Source organism: Triticum urartu, chromosome 5A (genome assembly GCF_056163025.1).
Source record: "Triticum urartu cultivar PI428250 chromosome 5A, HENAU_Tu73, whole genome shotgun sequence".
In the NCBI taxonomy this organism is placed as follows: domain Eukaryota; kingdom Viridiplantae; phylum Streptophyta; class Magnoliopsida; order Poales; family Poaceae; genus Triticum; species Triticum urartu.
This window is the reverse complement of record NC_141877.1, coordinates 403,491,536-403,513,666: the sequence shown is the minus strand read 5'-3', so window position 1 is coordinate 403,513,666 and position 22,131 is coordinate 403,491,536.

Here is a 22,131-nt window from a genome sequence, read left to right as displayed (position 1 = left end):
TAGCAGCTCTGAAATCCCTCACGGATCAGCAAACACAAGGGTTTTTGGTAGATCCAAACATGATGCGTTTTCGGGTATTTTATTCAACTAAACTCTCCCGTACAAAGGCCTGAGCCTGCCTGTTATATAGGCGACGCGCATAAGAAAAACTATGGAAACAAACCCAGCTAAAATCAGACTCTATCTTTTTCCTATTCAAACTAATCAAGATTTAATTAATTAAGTATCTGGCAAGCTGATCACAAAAGTCCAAAACGGACTAGTACTCCTGACCCTTCATGCTACGTAACTTGTAATACTAGGAAATAACACGTTGGACACTTGACCTTAACTCGTAAATAGCATGCACACGTATTATGTTATGCTATGTAACGTGGAGGTGTTCTGAATGTTGGCTTAATATCCTCCGGCTTATGATCTGACAACGGAATTGGCATCCGTATTTTTTCAATAAAGAAATACTCTTCTGCCTTGGTCTTCTTAATTGGTGCCGTCAGCAACTCCTTCTGAATATGTGTAGGTTGGATTATTATTTCATGTGAAATATTCTTTTTTGTTGCACCCATGGCCACATCACAACACCTAGGTTTTCAGACAACATTATAACTAGCTATGTTGACAATAACTATTAAAAATTATATTAACTCATATCAATAACATAATCAACTAGCGAGCAATAATAAGATATCTCAAACGGCAACATATTGTCAAAACAACCATGATATAATATGACAATAGTGGTATCTCGCTAGCCCTTCATGAGACCGCAAAACATAAATACAGAGCACCTCCAAAGTTCAAGCGGCGACTAAACAATGTAATTCATGGTAGAAAAGATCCAGTTATGATGCACCCAACATTAGCTACACACAATGCATAAGTCATGAGAGCAGTGCTCTCAGGTTCTGGCACTTGTTTTAGAAGGTGATGACACAACATAAAAGTAAACAGAAAGTCCCTTCGAGAGGTAAGCAATGATTTGCAGAGGTGCCAGAGCGCAAGTTTTTATAACAGAGGTAAATGATATTTTGCGACATGCACCCTTCTCATTTACTTCACAACTACCAGTTATCAATATCTTCCATGCTAAGTCATACGTCTCCAACGTATCTACTTTTCCAAACACTTTTGACCTTGTTTTGGACTCTAACTTGCATGATTTGAATGGAACTAACCCGGACTGACGATGTTTTCAGCAGAATTGCCACGGTGTTATTTTTGTGCAGAGATAGAAGTTCTCGAAATGACCTGAAAATTTACGGAGACACGTTGTGGAATTTATAAAAAATACTGGTGAAAGAATCAACATCAGGGGGCCCACACCCTGCCTACGAGGGTGCAGGGCGCGCCTCCCCCTGGGGCACGCCCCCTGCCTCATGGGCCCCATGAGACTCCACCGACCTCAACTCCAACTCCATATATTCACATTCGGGGAGAGAAAAATAAGAGAGAAGGATTCATCGCGCTTTACGATACAGAGCCGCCGCCAAGCCCTAATCTTCATCAGGAGGGATGATCTGGAGTCCGTTCGGGGCTCCAGAGAGGGGAACCCGTCGCCATCATCATCATCAACCTTCCTCCATAACCAATTTCATGAAGCTCACCGCCGTGCGTGAGTAATTCCATCATAGGCTTGCTGGATGTTGATGGGTTGGATGAGATTTACCATGTAATCGAGTTAGTTTTGTTAGGGTTTGATCCAAAGTATCCATTTTGTTCTAAGATTGATGTTGCTATGACTTTGCTATACTTAATGCTTTTCAGTAGGGCCCGAGTGCCATGATTTCAGATCTGAAACTATTATGTTTTCATGAATATACGTGAGTTCTTGATCCTATCTTGTCAATAGTCACCAACTATGTGTTATGATCTGGTAATCCTGAAGTGACAATAATCGGGACCACTCCCGTGAAGGAAATATGCCCTAGAGGCAATGATAAAGTTATTATTTATTTCCTTATAATCATGATAAATGTTTATTATTCATGCTAGAATTGTATTAACCGGAAACATAATACATGTGTGAATACATAGACAAACAAAGTGTCACTAGTATGCCTCTACTTGACTAGCTCGTTAATCAAAGACGGTTATGTTTCCTAACCATGAACAATGAGTTGTTATTTGATTAACGAGGTCACATCATTAGTTGAATGATCTGATTGACATGACCCATTCCATTAGCTTAGCACCTGATCGTTTAGTATATTGCTATTGCTTTCTTCATGACTTATACATGTTCCTATGACTATGAGATTATGGAACTCCCGTTTGCCGGAGGAACACTTTGGGTGCTACCAAACGTCACAACGTAACTGGGTGATTATAAAGGAGCATTACAGGTGTCTCCAAAGGTAGATGTTGGGTTGGCGTATTTCGAGATTAGGATTTGTCACTCCGATTGTCGGAGAGGTATCTCTGGGCCCTCTCGGTAATGCACATCACATAAGCCTTGCAAGCATTACAACTAATGATTTAGTTGTGAGATGATGTATTACGGAACGAGTAAAGAGACTTGCCAGTAACGAGATTGAACTAGGTATTGGATACCGACGATCGAATCTCGGGCAAGTAACATACCGATGACAAAAGGGAACAACGTATGTTGTTATGCGGTCTGACCGATAAAGATCTTCATAGAATATGTAGGAGCCAATATGGGCATCCAGGTCCCGCTATTGGTTATTGACCGGAGACGTGTCTCGGTCATGTCTACATTGTTCTCGAACCCGTAGGGTCCGCACGCTTAAGGTTACGATGACAGTTTCATTATGAGTTTATGCATTTTGATGTACCGAAGGTTGTTCAGAGTCCCGGATGTGATCACGGACATGACGAGGAGTCTCGAAATGGTCGAGACGTAAAGATTGATATATTGGAAGCCTATGTTTGGACATCGGAAGTGTTCCGGATGAAATCGGGATTTTACCGGGTTACCGGGAGGTTACCGGAACCCCCCGGGAGCCATATGGGCCTTCATGGGCCTTAGTGGAAAGGAGAAAGGGGCAGCCCAAGGTGGCTGCGCCACTTCCCCCTCCCCTAGTCCTATTAGGACTAGGAGAAGGTGGCCGGCCCCCCTCTCTCTCTTTCCCCCCCTTGGGAATCCTAGTTGGAATAGGATTGGGGGGGGGAGTCCTACTCCCGGAAGGAGTAGGACTCCTCCTGCGCCTCTCTCCCTGGCTGGCGCCCCCCTCCCCCCTTGGTTCCTTTATATACTGAGGTAGAGGCACCCTAGAACACACAAGTTGATCCACGTGATCTATTCCTTAGCCGTGTGCGGTGCCCCCTGCCACCATATACCTCGATAATACTGTAGCGGAGTTTAGGCGAAGCCCTGCTGCTGTAGTACATCAAGATCGTCACCACGCCATCGTGCTGACGGAACTCTTCCCCGACACTTTGCTGGATCGGAGTCCAGGGATCGTCATCGAGCTGAACGTGTGCTCGAACTCGGAGGTGCCGTAGTTTCGGTGCTTGATCGGTTGGATCGTGAAGACGTACGACTACTTCCTCTACGTCGTGTCAGCGCTTCCGCAGTCGGTCTGCGTTTGGTACGTAGACAACACTCTCCCCTCTCGTTGCTATGCATCACATGATCTTGCGTGTGCGTAGGAATTTTTTTGAAATTACTATGAAACCCAACAGTGGCATCCGAGCCTAGGTTATTTATGTTGATGCTATATGCACGAGTAGAACACAAGTGAGTTGTGGACGATACAAGTCATACTGCCTACCAGCATGTCATACTTTGGTTCGGCGGTATTGTTGGACGAGACGACCCGGACCAACCTTACGCGTACGCTTACGCGAGACCGGTTCCCTCGACGTGCTTTGCACATAGATGGCTTGCGGGCGACTGTCTCTCCAACTTTAGTTGAACCAAGTATGGCTACGCCCGGTCCTTGCGAAGGTTAAAATGGAGTCTATTTGACAAACTATCATTGTGGTTTTGATGCGTAGGTGAGATTGGTTCTTACTTAAGCCCGTAGCAGCCACGTAAAAAATGCAACAACAAAGCAGAGGACGTCTAACTTGTTTTTGCAGGGCATGTTGTGATGTGATATGGTCAAGGCATGATGCTGAATTCTATTGTATGAGATGATCATGTTTTGTAACCGAGTTATCGGCAACTGGCAGGAGCCATATGGTTGTCGCTTTATTGTATGCAATGCAATCGCGATGTAATGCTTTACTTTATTACTAAACGGTAGTGATAGTCATGGAAGCATAAGATTGACGAGACGACAACGATGCTACGATGGAGATCAAGGTGTCGCGCCAGTGACGATGGTGATCATGACGGTGCTTCGGAGATGGAGATCACAAGCACAAGATGATGATGGCCATATCATATCACTTATATTGATTGCATGTGATGTTTATCTTTTTATGCATCTTATCTTGCTTTGATTGACGGTAGCATTATAAGATGATCTCTCACTAAATTATCAAGAAGTGTTCTCCCTGAGTATGCACCGTTGCCAAAGTTCGTCGTGCCCAGACACCACGTGATGATCGGGTGTGATAAGCTCTACGTCCATCTACAACGGGTGCAAGCCAGTTTTGCACACGCAGAATACTCAGGTTAAACTTGACGAGCCTAGCATATGCAGATATGGCCTCGGAACACGGAGACCGAAAGGTCGAGCGTGAATCATATAGTAGATATGATCAACATAAACGATGTTCACCATTGAAAACTACTCCATCTCACGTGATGATCGGTTATGGTTTAGTTGATTTGGATCACGTAATCACTTAGAAGATTAGAGGGATGTCTATCTAAGTGGGAGTTCTTAAGTAATATGATTAATTGAACTTAAATTTATCATGAACTTAGTACCTAATAGTATCTTGCTTGTTTATGTTGATTGTAGATAGATGGCTCGTGCTGTTGTTCCGTTGAATTTTAATGCGTTCCTTGAGAAAGCGAAGTTGAAAGATGATGGTAGCAATTACACGGACTAGGTCCGTAACTTGAGGATTATCCTCATTGCTGCACAGAAGAATTACGTCCTGGAAGCACCGCTGGGTGCCAGGCCTGCTGCTGGAGCAACACCAAATGTTATGAACGTCTGGCAGAGCAAAGCTGATGACTACTCAATAGTTCAGTGTGCCATGCTTTACGGCTTAGAATCGGGACTTCAACGACGTTTTGAACGTCATGGAGCATATGAGATGTTCCAGGAGTTGAAGTTAATATTTCAAGCAAATGCCCGAATTGAGAGAAATGAAGTCTCCAATAAGTTCTATAGCTGCAAGATGGAGGAGAACAGTTCTGTCAGTGAGCATATACTCAAAATGTCTGGGTATAATAATCACTTGATTCAATTGGGAGTTAATCTTCCGGATGATTGCGTCATTGACATAATTCTCTAATCACTGCCACCAAGCTACAAGAGCTTCGTGATGAACTATAATATGCAAGGGATGAACAAGACTATTCCCGAGCTCTTCGCAATGCTGAAAGCTGCGGAGGTAGAAATCAAAAAGGAGCATCAAGTGTTGATGGTTAACAAAACCACTAGTTTCAAGAAAAAGGGCAAAGGGAAGAAGAAGGGGAACTTCAAGAAGAACAACAAGCAAGTTGCTGCTCAGGAGAAGAAACCCAAGTCTGGACCTAAGCCTGAAACTGAGTGCTTCTACTGCAAGCAGACTGGTCACTGGAAGCGGAACTGCCCCAAGTATTTGGCGGATAAGAAGGATGGCAAGGTGAACAAAGGTATATGTGATATACATGTTATTGATGTGTACCTTACTAGAGCTCGCAGTAGCACCTGGGTATTTGATACTGGTTCTGTTGCTAATATTTGCAACTCGAAACAGGGACTACGGAATAAGCGGGCACTGGCAAAGGACGAGGTGACGATGCGCGTGGGAAACGGTTCCAAAGTTGATGTGATCGCGGTCGGCACGCTACCTCTACATCTACCTTCGGGATTAATATTAGACCTAAATAATTGTTATTTGGTGCCAGCGTTGAGCATGAACATTATATCTGGATCTTGTTTAATGCGAGATGGTTATTCATTTAAATCAGAGAATAATGGTTGTTCTATTTATATGAGTAATATCTTTTATGGTCATGCACCCTTGAAGAGTGGTCTATTCTTATTGAATCTCGATAGTAGTAATACACATATTCATAATGTTGAAACCAAAAGATGCAGAGTTGATAATGAAAGTGCAACTTATTTGTGGCACTGTCGTTTAGGTCATATCGGTATAAAGCGCATGAAGAAACTCCATACTGATGGACTTTTGGAACCACTTGATTATGAATCACTTGGTACTTGCGAACCGTGCCTCATGGGCAAGATGACTAAAACACCGTTCTCCGGTACTATGGAGAGAGCAACAGATTTGTTGGAAATCATACATACCGATGTATGTGGTCCGATGAATATTGAGGCTCGTGGCGGATATCGTTATTTTCTCACCTTCACAGATGATTTAAGCAGATATGGGTATATCTACTTAATGAAACATAAGTCTGAAACATTTGAAAAGTTCAAAGAATATCAGAGTGAAGTTGAAAATCATCGTAACAAGAAAATAAATTTTCTACGATCTGATCGTGGAGGAGAATATTTGAGTTACGAGTTTGGTGTACATTTGAAAAACTGTGGAATAGTTTCGCAACTCACGCCACCCGGAACACCACAGCGTAATGGTGTGTCCGAACGTCGTAATCGTACTTTACTGGATATGGTGCGATCTATGATGTCTCTTACTGATTTACCGCTATCGTTTTGGGGTTATGCTCTAGAGACGGCCGCATTCACGTTAAATAGGGCACCATCAAAATCCGTTGAGATGACGCCTTATGAACTGTGGTTTGGCAAGAAACCAAAGTTGTCGTTTCTTAAAGTTTGGGGCTGCGATGCTTATGTGAAAAAGCTTCAACCTGATAAGCTCGAACCCAAATCGGAGAAATGTGTCTTCATAGGATACCCAAAGGAAACTGTTGGGTACAACTTCTATCACAGATCCGAAGGCAAAACATTAGTTGCCAAGAATGGATCCTTTCTAGAGAAGGAGTTTCTCTCGAAAGAAGTGAGTGGGAGGAAAGTAGAACTTGATGAGGTAACTGTACCTGCTCCCTTACTGGAAAGTAGTACATCACAGAAAATTGTTTCAGTGACACCTACACCAGTTAGTGAGGAAGCCAATGATAATGATCATGAAACTTCAGATCAAGATACTACTGAACCTTGTAGATCAACCAGAGTAAGATCCGCACCAGAGTGGTATGGTAATCCTGTTCTGCAAGTCATGCTACTAGATCATGATGAACCTACGAACTATGAAGAAGCGATGGTGAGCCCAGATTCCGCAAAGTGGCTTGAAGCCATGAAATCTGAGATGGGATCCATGTATGAGAACAAAGTATGGACTTTGGTTGACTTGCCCGATGATCGGCAAGCAATTGAAAATAAATGGATTTTTAAGAAGAAGACTGACGCTGATGGTAATGTTACTGTCTACAAAGCTCGACTTGTCGCAAAAGGTTTTCGACAAGTTCAAGGGATTGACTACGATGAGACCTTCTCACCCGTAGCGATGCTTAAGTCCGTCCGAATCATGTTAGCGATTGCCGCATTTTATGATTATGAAATTTGGCAGATGGATGTCAAAACTGCATTCCTGAATGGATTTCTGGAAGAAGAGTTGTATATGATGCAACCGGAAGGTTTTGTCGATCCAAAGGGAGCTAACAAAGTGTGCAAGCTCCAGCGATCCATTTATGGACTGGTGCAAGCCTCTCGGAGTTGGAATAAACGTTTTGATAGTGTGATCAAAGCATTTGGTTTTATACAGACTTTCGGAGAAGCCTGTATTTACAAGAAAGTGAGTGGGAGCTCTGTAGCATTTCTGATATTATATGTGGATGACATATTGCTGATTGGAAATGATATAGAATTTCTGGATAGCATAAAGGGATACTTGAATAAAAGTTTTTCAATGAAAGACCTCGGTGAAGCTACTTACATATTAGGCATTAAGATCTATAGAGATAGATCAAGACGCTTAATTGGACTTTCACAAAGCACATACCTTGAATTTTTTTTGAAGAAGTTCAAAATGGATCAAGCAAAGAAAGGGTTCTTGCCTGTGTTACAAGGTGTGAAGTTGAGTAAGACTCAATGCCCGACCACTGCAGAAGGTAGAGAGAATATGAAAGATGTTCCCTATGCATCAGCCATAGGATCTATCATGTATGCAATGCTGTGTACCAGACCTGATGTGTGCCTTGCTATAAGTTTAGCAGGGAGGTACCAAAGTAATCCAGGAGTGGATCACTGGACAGCGGTCAAGAACATCCTGAAATACCTGAAAAGGACTAAGGATATGTTTCTCGTATATGGAGGTGACAAAGAGCTCATCGTAAAAGGTTACGTTGATGCAAGCTTTGACACTGATCCGGACGATTCTAAATCGCAAACGGGATACGTGTTTACATTAAACGGTGGAGCTGTCAGTTGGTGCAGTTCTAAACAAAGCGTCGTAGCGGGATCTACATGTGAAGCGGAGTACATAGCTGCTTCGGAAGCAGCGAACGAAGGAGTCTGGATGAAGGAGTTCATATCCGATCTAGGTGTCATACCTAATGCATCGGGTCCAATGAAAATCTTTTGTGACAATACTGGTGCAATTGCCTTGGCAAAGGAATCCAGATTTCACAAAAGGACCAAACACATCAAGAGACGCTTCAACTCCATCCGGGATCTAGTCTAGGTGGGAGACATAGTGATTTGCAAGATACATACGGATCTGAATGTTGCAGACCCGTTGACTAAGCCTCTTCCACGAGCAAAACATGATCAGCACCAAAGCTCCATGGGTGTTAGAATCATTACAGTGTAATCTAGATTATTGACTCTAGTGCAAGTGGGAGACTGAAGGAAATATGCCCTAGAGGCAATGATAAAGTTATTATTTATTTCCTTATAATCATGATAAATGTTTATTATTCATGCTAGAATTGTATTAACCGGAAACATAATACATGTGTGAATACATAGACAAACAAAGTGTCACTAGTATGCCTCTACTTGACTAGCTCGTTAATCAAAGACGGTTATGTTTCCTAACCATGAACAATGAGTTGTTATTTGATTAACGAGGTCACATCATTAGTTGAATGATCTGATTGACATGACCCATTCCATTAGCTTAGCACCCGATCGTTTAGTATATTGCTATTGCTTTCTTCATGACTTATACATGTTCCTATGACTATGAGATTATGCAACTCCCGTTTGCCAGAGGAACACTTTGGGTGCTACCAAACGTCACAACGTAACTGGGTGATTATAAAGGAGCATTACATGTGTCTCCAAAGGTAGATGTTGGGTTGGCATATTTCGAGATTAGGATTTGTCACTCCGATTGTCGGAGAGGTATCTCTGGGCCCTCTCGGTAATGCACATCACATAAGCCTTGCAAGCATTACAACTAATGAGTTAGTTGTGAGATGATGTATTACGGAACGAGTAAAGAGACTTGCCAGTAATGAGATTGAACTAGGTATTGGATACCGACGATCGAATCTCGGGCAAGTAACATACCGATGACAAAGGGAACAACGTATGTTGTTATGCGGTCTGACCGATAAAGATCTTCGTAGAATATGTAGGAGCCAATATGGGCATCTAGGTCCCGCTATTGGTTATTGACCGGAGACGTGTCTCGGTCATGTCTACATTGTTCTCGAACCCGTAGGGTCCGCATGCTTAAGGTTACGATGACAATTTCATTATGAGTTTATGCATTTTGATGTACCGAAGGTTGTTCGGAGTCCCGGATGTGATCACGGACATGACGAGGAGTCTCGAAATGGTCGAGACGTAAAGATTGATATATTGGAAGCCTATGTTTGGACATCGGAAGTGTTCCGGATGAAATCGGGATTTTACCGGGTTACCGGGAGGTTACCGGAACCCCCCGGGAGCCATATGGGCCTTCATGGGCCTTAGTGGAAAGGAGAAAGGGGCAGCCCAAGGTGGCTGCGCCACTTCCCCCTCTCCTAGTCCTATTAGGACTAGGAGAAGGTGGCCGTCCCCCCCCTCTCTCTTTCCCCCCTTGGGAATCCTAGTTGGAATAGGATTGGGGGGGGGAGTCCTACTCCCGGAAGGAGTAGGACTCCTCCTGCGCCTCTCTCCCTGGCCAGCGCCCCCCTCCCCCCTTGGTTCCTTTATATACTGAGGTAGAGGCACCCTAGAACACACAAGTTGATCCACGTGATCTATTCCTTAGCCGTGTGCGGTGCCCCCTGCCACCATATACCTCGATAATACTGTAGCGGAGTTTAGGCGAAGCCCTGCTGCTGTAGTACATCAAGATCGTCACCACGCCGTCGTGCTGACGGAACTCTTCCCCGACACTTTGCTGCATCGGAGTCCGGGGATCGTCATCGAGCTGAACGTGTGCTCGAACTCGGAGGTGCCGTAGTTTCGGTGCTTGATCGGTTGGATCGTGAAGACGTACGACTACTTCCTCTACGTCGTGTCAGCGCTTCCGCAGTCGGTCTGCGTTGGGTACGTAGACAACACTCTCCCCTCTCGTTGCTATGCATCACATGATCTTGCGTGTGCGTAGGAAATTTTTTGAAATTACTACGAAACCCAACATCCCGGTGATGACCGTAGTTTGAGGAGTTCATGTATTCACTAAGTCTTAATGCTTTGGTCCAGTACTCTATTAAAAGGAGGCCTTAATATCCCTTAGTTTCCAATAGGACCCCGCTGCCACGGGAGGGTAGGACAAAGATGTCATGAAGTTCTTTTCCATAAGCACGTATGACTATATTCAGAATACATGTTATAACTTTTGCATGAGGAATCGCATGCAACATAATTATCCATCACTGATCCATTGCCTACGAGCTTTTCACATATCGATCTTTGCTTAGATACTTTTCCGTTGCCACTGTCACGATTGCTACAAAAACTTCTACTGTTACTTTTGCCACCGTTACCGTTACTTCCATATTACTTTGCTACTAAATACTTTGCTGCAGATATTAAGTCTTTCAGGTGCGGTTGAATTAACTACTCAACTGTTAATACTTGAGAATATTCTTTGGCTCCCCTTGTGTCGAATCAATAAATTTGGGTTGAATACTCTACCCTCGAAAACTGTTGCGATCCCCTATACTTGTGGGTTATCAAGACTATTTTATGGCACCGTTGCCGTGGAGCATAGTTCTATTATTCGAGTCACTTGGGATTTATACCTGTTGATCACTATGAGGAACTTGAAAGATGAAAGAACCAAGATTTTTCCCTCAACTATGAGGGGAGGTAAGGAACTGCCATCTACCTCTGCACTTGATTCACCTTCTATTTTGAGTAAACTTGCGACACCTACTCCTGCTATTGATTCTAATATGTCGCATGTTATTGATGATGCCACTTCTGCTATACATTATGCTTATGATGAAACTACTTCTATGCTTGATAATAATGTGCCATTAGGTGAATTTCTTGATGAACAACTTGCTAGGGTTAGAGAGAATGACATTATTGAAACTGATAATATTGATGAAAGTGATGATCAAGATTCTACCCCTAGATATGAATTGCCTGATGTGTTTGAGGGTTATGTTATGGATGAAGAAACTGCTAGAGATCATTTAGCATAGATATGATCTTAAGAAACTGTTAGCTAAGCTGAAAGAAAAGTCTTTGAATACTAGAATGAAATATGACCCTACTTTTGCTACTTCGCCTATCTGTATTTCTGATAAGGATTATGATTTGGTTGAATCTGATCCTTTTTATGGCTATGAATATGAAACTGTTGTGGCACATCTTACTAAATTGAATGATATAGCCACCCTATTCACTCATGAGGAAAAAAAATCATTACTATTATATCCTTAAGTTATTTCCGTTCTCATTAAAGGGTGATGCTAAAACATGGTTTAATTCTATTACTCCTGGTTGTGTGTGTAGTCCCCAGGATATGATTTGTTACTTCTCTGCTAAATATTTCCCCTCTCATAAGAAACAAGTTGCCTTAAGGGAAATATATAATTTTGTGCAAATTGAAGAAGAGAGTCTCCCACAAGCTTGGGGGAGGCTTCTCCGATTACTTAATGCTTTGCCTGATCATCCTCTCAAGAAAAATGAAATACTTGATATCTTTTATAATGGACTAACCGATGCTTCTAGAGACCACCTGGATAGTTGTGCTGGTTGTGTTTTCAAGGAAAGAACTATTGAGCAAGATGAATTGCTATTGAATAATATATTGACTAATGATAATGATTGGACACTTCCTGAACCAACTCCTAAGCCAACTCCGAAGAAAAGAGGTATTCTATTTCTCAGTCCTGAAGATATGCAAGAGGCAAAGAAATCTAGGAAAGAAAAGGGTATTAAAGCTGAAGATGTTAAGAATTTACCACCTATTGAAGAAATACATGGTCTTAATAACCCGACACAGGTAGCAAAGGTAAATTCTATCTATAGATTTGATGAAGGTCATATTCCTTGTAATAAGTCTGCTAGCCAATGTTTGGATGAATTTGATAATTTTATTGTTAAACAAGAAAACTTCAATGCTTATGTTGGTAGACAATTGAAACGTAATGCTTATATGATTGAACACTTGAGTGATTATATGTCTAGAGTTAAAGGTGACCTTAAACTTATTAGTAAACATGCTTCTATGGTTACCACTCAAGTAGAACAAGTGCTTAAAGCACAAGATGATTTGCTCAATGAATTGAATAATATGAAAAATGATAATGTCGTTAGAGTTGTGACTAGAGGGGGTGAAATGACTCACGAACCTTTGTATCCTGAGGGCCACCCTAAGAGAGTTGATAAAGATTGTCAGAGAACTAATGTTGATACACCTAGTCCTTCTAAGAAGAAGAAAAAAGAAAAATGATAGGACTCTGCATACTTCTAGTGAACCTGCTGTTGACACACCTGAGAATCCCAATGATATTTCTAGTTCTGATGTTGAAACACAATCTGGTAATGAACATGAACCTAGTGATAATGTTAATGATGATGTTCATGTTGATGCTCAACCTAGCAATAACAATGATGTAGAGATTGAACCTTTGTATCCTGAAGTCCACCCTAAGAGAATTGAGCAAGATTCTCAGAGAAATAATATAGATGTACCTAGTTCTTCTAAAAAGAATAAAAAGAAAAATGATAGGGCTGTGCATGCTTCTAGTGAACCTATTACTGAAACACCTAAGAATCCAAATGATATTTCTATTTCTGATGCTGACACTCAATCTGGTAATGAACCTGAAACTAGTAATAATGTTACTGATAATGTTCATGATGATGCTCAACCTAGTAATGATAATGACATAGAAATTGAACCTGCTGTTGATCTTGATAACCCACAATCAAAGAATCAACATTATGGTAAGAAAGATTTTGTTGCTAGGAAACATGGTAAAGAAAGAGAACCATGGGTTCAGAAACCCATGCCTTTTCCTCCCAAACCATCCAAGAAAAAGGATGATGAGGATTTTGAGCGCTTTGCTGAAATGATTAGACCTATCTTTTTGCGTATGCGATTAACTGATATGCTCAAAACCAATCCTTATGCTAAGTACATGAAAGATACTATTACAAATAAAAGAAAGATACCAGAAGCTGAAATTTCCACCATGCTTGCTAATTATACTTTTAAGGGGGGAATACCAAAGAAACTTGGAGATCCAGGAGTACCCACTATACCATGCTCCATTAAAAGAAACTATGTTAAAACTTCTTTATGTGATCTTGGAGCCGGTGTTAGTTTTATGCCTCTCTCTTTATAACGTAGACTTGATTTGAATAAGTTGACACCTACTAAAATATCTTTCCAACTGGCCGATATATCAACTGCTATACCTATTGGTATTTGTGAGGATGTTCCCGTTGTGGTTGCAAACATTACTATTTTAACAGACTTTGTTATTCTTGATATTCCCGAGGATGATAGTATGTCTATTATCCTTGGTAGACCCTTTTTGAATACTGCAGGGGTTGTTATTAATTGCAACAAAGGAAATGTCACTTTTCATGTTAATGGTAATGAGCATGCGGTACACTTTCCGAGGAAACAACCTCAAGTCCACAGTATCAATTCTATTGGGAAAATTTCAACGATTACTATTGGAGGTTTTGAATTCCCTCTTCCTACTGTCAAGAAGAAATATGATATTCTTATTGTTGGGGACATGCATATCCCCATTGAGGTAACCTAGTGTTATTCGAAAATTCTCCGGTTTCATGCGATTCGAAAATAGTTTGTTAACAGGACTTGATCAACCTTGTTAGTGGATTCCTTTTGATGAGCATGAGATGGATGAAGTTAGAAAGCACAATTCTCTGTACCCTCCTTTTACTTTTTGTTATTTAGATTAAATAAGGCAAGAATGGTATTTTCTGTCTATTTTCTGATTTATCCTTGCAATAAAAATACCCCAAAAATAAAAGTTCTCCAAATGTCCTAAAAATGATATATGATTTTTTATAGAATATTTTAGAATTACCGGCACTAAGAACACACCAGGGGGCCACACCACTTGGCCACGAGAGTCCAGGGTGTGCCCACCCCCCTGGGGCGCGCCCCCTGCCTCGGGGACCCCACGTGGACCCCCTCCACTTATTCCAGCACCCACACACTTCATCTTCCTCTAGAAAAAATCATCCCGTAGCTCAAACCCGTGTTCTAGCTCATCTTGCTGCCATTTTCGATCTCCTTGCTCAAAGCTCCATTCACAAAACTGCTTTGAGGGATTGTTCTTCGGTATGTGACTCCTCCAATGGTCCAATTAGTTTTTGTTCTAGTATTTTATTTATTGCAATTTTTTGCTACTTAGGTGACCCTTTTCTTGAGCTTGCATGACAAATTTATGTGGTCAAAAGTAGTTTTAATGCATGATATGGCCTCTAGGCACTTGTGGGAGTAGTTGCTATCAATTTTGTTGAGTTTGGTTCACTTTTATTTTGAGTCACTAAAAAATTTCAGTAATTTTTCAGAGAAATAAAATGTTTAGGAAAATGTACCAAGGTGGTTCCGCAAGGAAGCAAGGACTAAGGCTCGCGATACGTGAGCCGGACGATGAACCACCAAAGGAAGCTCAAGTGCGGCCCTGTGAATGGCCGTCAGAGGAGTTTATGGTCGAGGCAGACATCAAGGATGAATTTGACACGTATATGCGTAATGCTGATCTTGAGGACTTTGTGTCAGATAAGTGCCGGCAGTACCACTACCTAACTGATTCCTTTGTGAGAAGGTTTAAATTTACATCCTCGCATAATTCTCAAACTGTTTTATTTGATCTTTATGATAAATCATATACCATGGACCTAGAAGATTTTAACACTGCTTGTAAACTCCCGCATTGGGGCAATGTTAGTGAACCTCACAAATCTGAATATAAAGACTTTCTTGCTAGTATCACTATGGGGGAATCTAGGGAAATCACACAAGCTACCATAGGGAGCATTCATTTCCCTTCCATACATTATTTTGCTCTCTTTATAGGTAGATGCATTAATGGTAAAGATGAGGGTTGTCACATGTGCTTCCAGATCTTTGTGTCCTCAAGAGTGCGGTATTAGGAGATAAACAATATAACTTGGGGGACATTGTGGCACGAAGGTTGCATCTTAATGGTATAAGCGGAGATTTGTTTGGCGGAATTTATGCAACTCGTGTAGCTAATTATCTTAATGTGCCCATTCATGGAAATGATATAGAGCTACCTCCTCCTTACCTAGATTATAATGCTATGGTTCACCATCAGTTTCTTGAGAGGAATGAACAGTTCCTCTAGTACCGAATAATCTTTGACAGACAACGCACTGTCCATGTTGCCCTCCCTGCTGCTACTTTCTTTTACTTTTAGGCAAAAAGGAGATATGTTGTAACCAGAGAGGAGGCAAACGAGTATGAGAGGAGGACGGAGGCAGCTCGCCTCCAAGCTGCAGCTCTTCAGGCAGTAGCTGCTGCATTTTAGTACGACCCCAACTACAACTTTGGATATCCACCAGGCCAACAGTGGCCATAGACCAACTTAGGCCAAAAGGCTAAGCTTGGGGGAGTACGTATTTATCACCGACATTACATTCATGTTCACACACTCATTCTAGTTGTCGATGCTCATACTTTTTCATTGTACTATCCATGCTAGTTTATTTTATTTTCTAAGCCTTCTTCTTGTGTGTTTGAAAAACCTTAATAAAAACAAAAAAATTAGTTGTAGCTTTTAGCTAGTTTACTTTCCATGCCTGTAGTAGTAGTAATTAAAAGAAAACCCAAAAATATTTGTCATTCTTCTTTTGCTTGTTGGGAGCTTTCCCATGTAAATAGTCTTATTTCTTTGCTTTGGGGTCGAGAGGAGAAGACCATGATGAAACTGTTGAGTGGCTCTCATATGCATTATTGTTGATTTAACCAAGAGCCCATATTACCTTGTCTTCTCCCTTGTATAAAATGCTTGCAGATTCCATCTTAGTCCAATGTACGTGCACTATTATTATTATCCACATCGTTAGGTCATGTGAGTGAAAGGCAATAATGACGATATATGATGGACTGAATGAGATGAGAGAAGCTGGTATGAACTCGACCTATCTTGTTTTTGTAAATATGATTAGTTCATCGTTCCTGGTTCAGCCTATTATGAATGAAACATGTTTGCAATGACAATTAGAGATTATAGTTGCCCATGCCATGCTTAATTAGCTAGGAGTTTATAATAGTTTACCTTGCGTGCCAACGTGCTATTAAAATGGTTGTGATGTGGTATGATAGGGTGGTATCCTCCTTTGAATGATTCGAGTGGCTTGACTTGGCACATGTTCATGCATGTAGTTGAAACAAAATCAACATAGCCTCCACGATATTTATGTTCACGGTGATTTATATCATACTCATGCTTGCACTCATTGTTGATTAATCTTAATGCATGTTCATGTGTAACATCCCAAATTATCGATTTGGAATGTTATACATAGGTCATTCATGCATATCATATTTTATTGCATTTTGACTCACGATCCTCGAAATTCTAAGCAACTCAAGGACCCACAGAGAGAGTTGGGGATTTCAAGTTTTTCATATTTGAATTTTATCAAATATTGAAACAAGGATCATTTTGGTTTTAAATAATTTTTCTCTCCGAAAATATTTCGTATTAAAATATACGAGAGGAGATAATATGACTTCTCCAAAATAAACGAAATACTGGAGCAAAATATTAAAATCAATAGACAAATTTTATTTGGAGTTTATTGCAATTTTATTTGAATTAGGAAAAATATGCGTTTTTCAAAATTGCACTAGAGGCCCAAATAAATGTTCACTTTGTCCGCTATATCTTTAGAGGACGGGGAAAATTTATTTCAGGATTTTTGGATTCCATTTAGTATTTCTTTTAATTGTTTTTCTGTGCATCGAAATATTTTTTTTTTTAAAAAGTTACCGACCTTACCGAGCCGTGTCCGCCTGGGACACTGACCCGGCCGACCCTTTAAGAGCCGCAGCCCCGAGCCGCCAGCCCAGCCCACCGCACCCCAAACCCTAGCCCGATCGGCGCCGCCGCCGCGTCCCGCGCCGCCGCCGCGGGAGCCGCCCCGCCGGAGTTGCCCGGAGTCGCACCGCCGTCCCGCCACCGCCTCACCGACCATCGCCGGAGGTAGCCGCCGCCGCCGGTTTTGGCAAGAAAACCGATCGGTTTTATTTCGAAAACCCTAGATCTCGTTTTGTTTATTTTAGATCGGTCTTGTTTCGTTTCTTCCCGGTTTAGTTAAATAGCGGACATTCGTCCATACGTTTGTTTTAATGAATAGTATTCATCCATTAGTCACAGACAGTGAACGTTCTTTCGTTAGCCTGTTCCTCAGTTTTTCTTTTTCCAGGGTTTTTCCGCGATTATTTTCGATCGCAATTTCTACCCTGATCTTCGTTTTAGTTTATCTTTTCGCTCATTTATCGGAATCAGGCGATTCAAGCGCCTAGATCTTCGTCTCGAGGCCCTCTTTGTTTAACCAACTTGAACAAGATTTTGGTACTATAAAATTTGACTTTAGTCCAAATTAGTAATCGGATCTTGTTTCTTTCGCAGTTTGAGTTTCGTTGCTCCGTTTGATTTGATTCTTGTTGCAAACCGGAGTTCGTCAGTTGAACTTTCTGGTTAGATCTTCTTATTTGAGTTTTACCCGTGTATCTTTGCTTGATTTCTGATGTATTCTATTGTTTGCTTGCGATAGAATACTCGGAGTGCGAAGCGTGCTACTACGAGTCACTGGGTTTTGTAGATCGTCAGCAAGGCAAGTAACACATTGATCATACTCTTTTCATACCCAGTTTTTATGCATTAGTTTCAACCCTTACACATTGCATGAGTAGGATCTCTTAACATGTGGGTTTGGGAAGCAGATGATGAGGTAGAACCTATTGCCCTTTTTTTATCAAACCCTGGGAGTTACTTCTACGTTATGCTTATATTGCTATGCTATGCTCGTAGACGTGGATTGGGTTTGAGTGTATCCATGACAGATGTGAGTTGTTAATTAATGGTTCAACTTAAGGTGGCAACTTTAATACACATATGGGTGGATTGCTTGCGGGCACCTGGAGAATCCAGTGTTGTCCTAGGATATCCCGGAGGACCCGTGTGATCATCCTACGGTCCGCCACCCAGGCTCAAAGGGATCATAAGATTATTCATGCTAGAAACTTACGTGTGCAGCCATAAGCCATTATGGGCTCTGGCATAGTTGAGTATGTTGCATGAACTCTTCCAGTGGTAGGCTAGCAGATGTAGGGGATGTAGGTTGGTATTGTCTACCCGGGGTTAGAGTTAATGCTTCTGAAAGACTGTGTCTCGGTCATCCGTTTCTCAAACACCATGCAGTGCAAGAAATCCAACGGAGGAGATCGAGTCTTGTGGGGAAAAGTGTGCAAACCTCTGCAGAGTGTATAAACTAATCATGGTTAGGCATGTCCCCGGTTATGGACATCTTGAGTATCTGGTACTTGAATTATTGATTTGATCTCATCACTCTAAATTAATTTGTTGGGTTGTTAATTCTTACTTTAATGGCGTTTGAGTTGGAGGAACCTTCTCAAGGATATTTCAACCACCATGATAGTTAAATAAAATTTATTCCTTTGATGTAGGGAAAATTGGCTTTTCGCAAAAACAATATAACCATAGAGCCTCCACCAGGCATATATGCATGTAGTGATAGCATTTATCTGTTCATTGCTCTACTGTGTTATATTGCCAGCATATTCCATGTGCTGACCCATTTCTGGGCTGCAACATATCATGTTGTAGACTTTTCAGACAACGAGTAAGGTGCCATAGGTCGTTTGTCATGCACTCGGCTATGCTGTTGGAGATGATGGACTCACTTCATCTTCCAAGCCTTCCGCTGTTATCGTATTAGATGGCCTTAAGCCATATTTATTGTAATAAGTTCTCTTTTGAGACATTCGATGTAATAAGTGTGTGATTGCTACTCTGTTATAAATCCTACGAGTACTGTGTGTGTCAGCATTACCGATCCAGGGATGACACTGAACACAGAGACTTGACCGTCTGTGGTCGGGTCGCTACATCATGATTGTTGTCGCTCTCTAGTTTGTCACTTCCCAGTCTCTTTCTAGCCTTCACTTGTACTAAGCGAGAATACTGCTTGTGCATCCACTTCCATAAACCCCAAAGTTATTCCATATGAGTCCACCATACCTTCCTATAAGCTGTATCTACCTACCGTTCCAAGTAAATTTGTATGTGCCAAACTCTAAACCTTGAAATGAAATTATGTTTTGTATGCTCGAATAGCTCATGTATCAACCAAGGCTTTCTATATGTTCCATGCTAGGTGGGTTATTCTCACGATGAGTGGATTCTGCTCATCATTCACGACAAAATGGCCGGTAACCGGGATGCCTAGTCCCATGCTCAAATCAAAATAATTGCAAACAAAACTCCCCCAGGATTGCTGTTAGTCGGAGGCACCCGTTGTTTCAGACAAGCCATGGATTGAAGTTTGTTGGTGGTGGGGGAGTATAAACTTTACCATTCTGTTTGGGAACCGCCTATAATGTGTGTAGCATGGAAGATATCAAGATCTCTTGGTTGTTATGTTGACAATGAAAGTATGCCTCTCAAAATATTATTTATCTCTATTTCAAAACTGGAGCTCTGGCACCTCTGAAAATCCCTGCTTCCCTTTGTGAAGGGCCTATCTATTTACTTTTATGTTGAGTCATCATCCTCTTATTAAAAAGCACCAGTTGGAGAGCACCGCTGTCATTTGCATGCATTACTATTAATTTACATTGAGTATGACTATGACTGGATCTCTTTTACCATGAATTACAATGTCTAGTCAATCCTTGATCTTTACAGGTGCTTTGCATTTATGTTTTGCGGTCTCAGAAAGGGCTAGCAAGATACCATCTTATTATATCATATTATGATTATTTTGAGAAAGTGTTGTCATCCGAGATTTATCATTATTGCTCACTAGTTGATTATGCCATTGATATGAGTAAACATGAGACCTAAATGTTATTACGAATATGGTTAGTTCATAATCTTTGCTGAAAACTTGAATGCTGGCTTTACACATTTGCAACAACAAGATCAAACAGAGTTTGTAAAAGTTTTTCTTTATCACTTTCAGTTTGTCAACTGAATTGCTTGAGGACAAGCAAAGGTTTAAGCTTGGGGGAGCTGATACGTCTCCAACGTATCTACTTTTCCAAACACTTTTGACCTTGTTTTGGAATCTAACACGCATGATTTGAATGGAACTAACCCGGACAGATGTTGTTTTCAGCAGAATTGCCATGGCGTTATTTTTGTGCAGAAATAAAAGTTCTCGGAATGACCTGAAAATTCACGGAGACACGTTTTGGAATTTATAAAAATACTGCCAAAAGAATCAGCATCAGGGGGCCCACACCCTGTCCATGAGGGTGCAGGGCGCGCCTCCCCCTGGGGCGCGCTCCCCTGCCTCGTGGGCCCCCATGAGACTCCACCGACCTCAACTCCAACTCCATATATTCACATTCGGGGAGAAAAAATACAAGAGAAGGATTCATCATGTTTTACGATACGGAGCCGCCGGCAAGCCCTAATCTTCATCGGGAGGGCTGATCTGGAGTCTGTTCGGGGCTCTGGAGAGGGAATCCATCGCCATCATCATCAACAACCTTCCTCCATCACCAATTTCATGATGCTCGCCGCCGTGCGTGAGTAATTCCATCATAGGCTTGCTGGAGGGTGATGGGTTGGATGAGATTTACCATGTAATCGAGTTAGTTTTGTTAGGGTTTGATCCCTAGTATCCATTATGTTCTAAGATTGATGTTGCTATGACTTTGCTATGCTTAATGCTTATCACTATGGCCCGAGTGCCATGATTTCAGATCTGAACCTATTATGTTTTCATGAATATATGTGAGTTCTTGATCCTATCTTGCAAGTCAATAGTCACCTACTATGTGTTATGATCTGGTATTCCCAAAGTGACAATAATCGGGACCACTCCCAGTGATGACCGTAGTTTGAGGAGTTCATGTATTCACTAAGTGTTAATGCTTTGGTCCGGTACTCTATTAAAAGGAGGCCTTAATATCCCTTAGTTTCCAATAGGACCCCGCTGCCACGGGAGGGTAGGACAAAAGATGTCATGCAAGTTCTTTTCCATAAGCACGTATGACTATATTCGGAATACATGCCTACATTACATTGATGAACTGGAGCTAGTTCTATGTCACCCTATGTTATAACTGTTGCATGAGGAATCCCATCCGACATAATTATCCATCACCGATCCATTGCCTACGAGCTTTTCACATATTGATCTTTGCTTAGTTACTTTTCCGTTGCCACTATTACGATTGCTACAAAAACTACTACTGTTACTTTTGCCGTTACTTCCATATTACTTTGCTACTAAATACTTTGTTGCAGATATTAAGTCTTTCAGGTGCGGTTGAATTGACAACTCAACTGTTGATACTTGAGAATATTCTTTGGCTCCCCTTGTGTCGAATCAATAAATTTGGGTTGAATACTCTACCCTCGAAAACTGTTGCGATCCCTTATACTTGCGGGTTATCACTAAGCACGCC